The sequence below is a fragment of the Oncorhynchus clarkii genome, chromosome 27, assembly GCF_045791955.1.
Source record: "Oncorhynchus clarkii lewisi isolate Uvic-CL-2024 chromosome 27, UVic_Ocla_1.0, whole genome shotgun sequence".
Taxonomy (NCBI): Eukaryota; Metazoa; Chordata; class Actinopteri; order Salmoniformes; family Salmonidae; genus Oncorhynchus; species Oncorhynchus clarkii.
In genome coordinates, this window is record NC_092173.1 from 28,792,218 (window position 1) to 28,798,217 (window position 6,000).

The window sequence follows — 6,000 nt, forward strand, 5'->3', positions numbered from 1 at the left end:
ACCGTGGAAGACTAATCCACACAGACCCACAGCACAGCCCAGGAGTGGAGGCCCGGTTGGGGTAAGACATCCTTAAGTCAGGCCTGTGGAAGAGCACAACCAGACTGTATAGTAACAGACTCACTAGTGGCTTTAGAGCTGTGAACCTGTTTACATGTTTGTCGTAGGGCCAAAGGAATACAGATTCATTCTATTTATCTCTGAATGAAAGCTACTTGAGGGAAAAAATAACAGGCTTTTATTTGACGTTGCATTTATTTGATATGTTTTGTTCCAGAAGATTCCTTCCCACACAAAGAGTGAAAAGAACACAACATTCCAGCCATAGACTGAGGAACAAACAAACAAACAAACAAGGAAATGTGTAGAAAATAAACATGTCAATCAAAGAAAGAGGAAGCTTGGGGACATCATCATAAACAGACCTGTAATGTATACTACAGCTGTTCCGTTCCCTTCATTATGTTAAATGCTCATTGTTCTAAAACTTTGCATTGGACTCTCACTGTGTTCTGTTGATAACTCTGATCTCTTGTAGCTTTACAAGTATCAGGGGTGACTTTGGGGAAAGTCCCAGGTGAAGGAGGAGGGTGAAGGAGGGGGGATTCAGGGGTTCTGATGGGTGACAGGGCTGATCCATCCTCATAGAGGCCTATTAGGGCACGTCTCACGACCAAGAGACACATGAGAAACCAGGACCACCTCACCACAGACCAACCCAGCTGACCAGAAGTGCAACATCATGTACCTCAGAGTCAACGATGCCATCAAACAGATGAAACAAAAAGATCTTGTGTCTTAAGAACTTTCTGTAAAACATTTGAATCATGTTTGAGTCATTGGTTATTACATGTGCCTACGTAGGCTTCGAGGTCCAAAACAAAGAAACAACAACATTGTCAGTACGGCTATGACAGCAAAGCCACAGGGAAAGGTGGGATGCACATTGTGAACCATTGAAGTCATTCCAAGCCCATGTGGAGCAGATTGATTCAAGGGGAAAAAAAAGAAGTAAACAAAAGAAACTTATGAAGAATTATAAAGCCAAATTATTTCATACATTTTTTTGCTTGTGTCTTTTTGTTTCTCTTGTTGCAAAAACCGAAAGATCAATAGTGTGTTGTTTTACATCATTTCCTTATTTATTCTCTCTAAAGTATCTAAACAATTCTGCAACATTATTCTTAAACTTTCTGCAACGTTTTCGTCAAATTACTACATCACATACCTTCTAGGAACACTGTGTCCGTCTGTTCACTAAATGGTAGCTGGATGTCTCAACAGATCAAAGGTTGCCACAAGCACTCAGCGCTCAATTGTACATTTGTCTGTAACAGAAAGAAAAGTGTTTTTTCTTTCCAATGGTTTCTTTCATTTTTATATATTTTTTGTATTATTTGACAGAATGATATGGTGCAATGTCTTGTGTACAAGCTCAGTATTATTACTATTTATAATAAAAAATGAAAATACAATGACTAAAAATAGTTTTCATTTTATTGAAAGTTACACTGTAATTTCAAGGTAATTTTGGTCTCAATGCAATCTTTGTGTATGAAATGTTTGTCATCAATGTGCAGTAAATAATTGACAGTGATTCATCGCAATATAAAATACAAAAGAATAGAGAGACAAGCGTGTAGTTTTCAAATAAACGTATTTAAACCCCTAAGCCCTGTGTAAAAATAGAACCGTAAAGAGAGGTTCCTGACATGGAGTTGGACTTGAACACAACAGCCTTTCTTAGAAACAGTACTCAAGACATTCAAACATCTGCACCATCTATTAATGCCTACGGGCACTCTACTGTAACAAACACACGTCTGTTTCACAAATTCTAAATGAGAACAACCCTCAGAGCGTTTGGACAAACAGAACACCCTCCTCCCCCTCACTCTTCACCCTCGCTGCCCCTTACCGCTCTCAGGCCTTGGTCATACACACAGGGTCTGTGTGTGTGTGTGTGTGTGTGTGTGCGCGCCACCCTGAGGATATTAGCCCTAATTAAAACACTGGTCTGATTAATCGAGTCTCGTCTCAGCCCTTGGAGGGAATACACACTTTATAAATAGAGATGTCAACAGAAATGTTTACCCACTTTGGATCAATCATACAGCTGACATTTTTATTGTTGAATACGAAATAATTGGGCCAATATGAGGACACAAACGTAAACTTCCGCACACACACACACTCCCATAAACACACAATCCAATATACAATCCTGTACAGTATCGCCAGAAAGACTGTTTGCTTTCCTAATCAGGCAGTACCATTTAAGATGAAGACAAATCGCTGTCGTTGGAAAAGTCCCAAGCAAAGCTGCGAACACAGAAATGAGTTTTACTAATGTACCCTCCTCGTGAACTGAATACACCCCAGAGTCTACTTAAAACCCAAACTAGTTGAATGAATTGTACAACATGTAATGAAAGGAAAGAGATACAGACAAAGAGAGGTATATAACATTCTTATTTAGCCATTTGGTTGCACTATGAGTTGTGAGCAGTGCGTATGGCCATGTTAGTGGTTACCAGGGGCCCTCTGTATCCCTCTGTCTGTTCCATAGGGTTACACTTTGAACCTACACTAACCCCCATCAGCATGTGATCTGGTAACTCACTTCACAGACATTCACCCCCCCTGGGTCATGTGAGCTAACATGACCTAGAGATCACACTGGCAGCTGCCTCTGTCACTCCGAATCGATGTGTGTGTGTTTGTGCTTTTGCTTCTGAGTTTGTGTGTATGTACAACTACAGTATTAGTGTGTTTCCGGGAGTGTATTCCTGCATTATACTATATTATACTATAACTATGTGTATAAATAAGTTGTGTATAACATCTCTGTTGTCATGTTCTTGTCTATGAGGTAAAGCTGCGGATGTGTTTGGGTGTTGTTTTTAATCCTCAGCAGCAACCCCCCTGTCCAGGCACTTAACCTCTGACCCTTCCACTGGTGCAGACCTGGACTTTCCTCATTCCTCTCACACGCTAAGGACAACTTAACCCCACAACCCCCAGGATATTAATGCATCGAAAAACAGTGTGAGAGAGAGAGGGAAGGATACAGAGAAGAGAGGAACAGACAGCTGAAACTGAAGCCTTGTTTATACCTGGGGATAACATGCGCAACAAGCTCTCACAGTCTCACGTTAGAATTAGACATTCATCCATGTTTCTAAAGCGTCAAAATTCGAAGTTGTTCCAAACATCACATTTTGAAATCTTAAGGTTAGGCATTATTAACTCCGAATGGTTAAAGTAAAGGTTAAGGTTTGGGTTAGTCTTAAAAATATATCTATAAAAAACTATTTTCTATCGCTGGATGCGAACATGCAACCTTTGGGCACGTCCTCAGACATGGATGGACGATGAATACTGACTCGTACCACGGTGACCTGGCTGGACATGCTTCTTTTGTTCTGATCTTATGCACATTCTGATTCTGCCCATATTGGAGCTGATGCATCTACACATGGTAGTAAAATTTGTCTCTTATCCATCCACTGTGTGACCAGATATCCTCAGGGTATGCAAATAATTTTACAGATATTGTAAGATACATAGTGATGCCATAAGTCAATGGCGTAATTTAAATGGTTACACTGTCCAGATCCTTCTACATTCGTAAGATATCCAGACACAATGAGTGTCTGACCATCTCTGGAGGTGGTCCAGGAAGATCTGATTACAGTCAGATGCCAATGTGTCTTTTAATCGTCTACACCTGTCTAAAAATTAGAATGTGGACAAGACCAGTACAAAGATTCTGTCTTTTCCACATTCTAATTTTTAGACAGGTGTAGACGATTAAAAGACACATTGGCATCTGACTGTAATCAGATGTTAGAACCAGGTATAAGTGACGCTTGAGAGACCAAGACAGAGGAGAGAGAGAGAAGGGGAGAAAGAAGGAAAGAGAGACAGAGTGAGAAGGGGGGAGGACCAGCCAGTAAAAAAATAAGAGGCGGAGAGACACCCTATCCTCTGTTTTATGATATACTATTACTACCACGACAGAGCTCTGAAAGAGAAAGAGATTCTGGATGAGGTATCCCAGCAGTACATCAGAGACTGCATGTGAGTTATTTGATCCAGGCTGTTACAGCTGGGCTCGCTGGCTGGCTGTCTGATGGGATGGACGGCAGGCTGCTTTGATGAGGCAGTACGTTGGCTTAGGGTAGGCAGGCAGGCAGAGATGTTTTGACAGTTGTGGAGCCAGGCAAAATATCAATCTGCTGGATTGGGGTTTGCCTTGGTTCATTCCTTGTTTCATACATTGTACCAGAACCCTCCTCTCACGACCATAACAGTGTGTGTGCATGTATGTGCGTTTGCGTGTTTTTGCTTGACGTATGTTTGGAAAAAAGACAGTGGATTGGAGCAAACCTGGACAGAAAATTGTTATACTTTGTATTTATTTTGAAAAAACTACTTTTTAAATACTTGAGGTTGTTGAATATAGTTTATATAGTTTCAACTAAAAGGCAACTATTTTCTTTGATATTCAAATACAGGTCTCAGAAAACCAAATAATATTTGAAGGTATTTGAATATATGTGAGTTATTTGAAAATCCCCAAATATGTATTTGATGGCTGCAAAATATTTGATGAAGAACAAAAAACTACAATAGTTTGTTGAATTAATCTAGATACAGCATATGATCATTAGCACATGGTTTGGAGGGCTCTTAGATATGAATCTTAATTATAGCCTATAGCCTAGAATGAAATACACGAGGGACATGGAATCACAACAACATTAGACTAAACCACTTTTGAAGCTTCAAAATGACTAATAAATATATTTTAATAAATAAGTGACATAAGGTAATGCAGTAACACTTGAAATCAAGTTATTCTACATGTGTAGTAACTTAGTGATTATTAAAATAACAATGTTGTTACATAGGACTTTGGAAATGTCTTTATAATGACCTAATAACAGAATTGTTACATAAGTGGAATAAGGAAGTCACTATTCCTCTTGTGTACAGTAGTTCATTCTATGAAATTAAAATGCAATTGCCAAAGTATAAAGTATAATGCTAATAAAATTATGCTCCAAAAGTTATTACACTTTTATTACACCGGCTGTCACGTTGGTCATAACGAGGGGACCAAGGCGCAGCGTGAGATGGATACATCTTTATTTAAACAAAGAACACTAAACAAAATAACAAAACGAACGTGAAGCTATAAACACGAGTGCTGACATGCAACTACACATAGACAATAACCCACAAAACCAAAATGGAAATCGCAACCTAAATAGGATCCCCAATCAGAGACAACGATAAACAGCAATTCAGACCACCATAGACCTACATTTACCTAGACAAACCAAAACCCCATAGATGTACAAAAAAACCTAGACAAGACAAAAACACATACCACCCTCGTCACAACCTGACCTAACCAAAATAATAAAGAAAACAACGAGAACTAAGGTCAGGGCGTGACACTGGCACAAGAACAGTTTAATGTTCAGCGTTACTGAGAATGCTAACAGTAACAAAATATGGCTATTAAATGTAGAAAGGAAACTACACTGGGAAAAAAACATAAATGCAACACAAGTTACTGAGTTACAGTTCATATAAGGAAATTAGTCAATTTAAATAAATTAATGAGGCTCTATTGGAATAGTATAGGAGATTGTGTGTGCTCTAATCATTCCATTTCTATCTTCAACATGCAGTTCTAGATACAGCCCTGTCATTAGCTGAAGGCAGCCAATCCAATAGTTTCTCAAAAGTAGTCACTTCCTGGGGTCTGTATTCAACTAATGGCAGGGCATACTGTTTTTTTTTTTGGGGGGGGGGGGGGGGGTCTGTATTTAAATAGTCTTAGTCACCTTAAAATGTACTATTTGTTCCCCTGGAAAATGTGTTACTTTCCACAAAGCAGAGTTAAAACTATAGTTATCCCAGGCTGGAATGTGGTGACACATGAAGGGGAGGGACTTCTGAAGATGAGGTGGGGGTAGGGTGTGG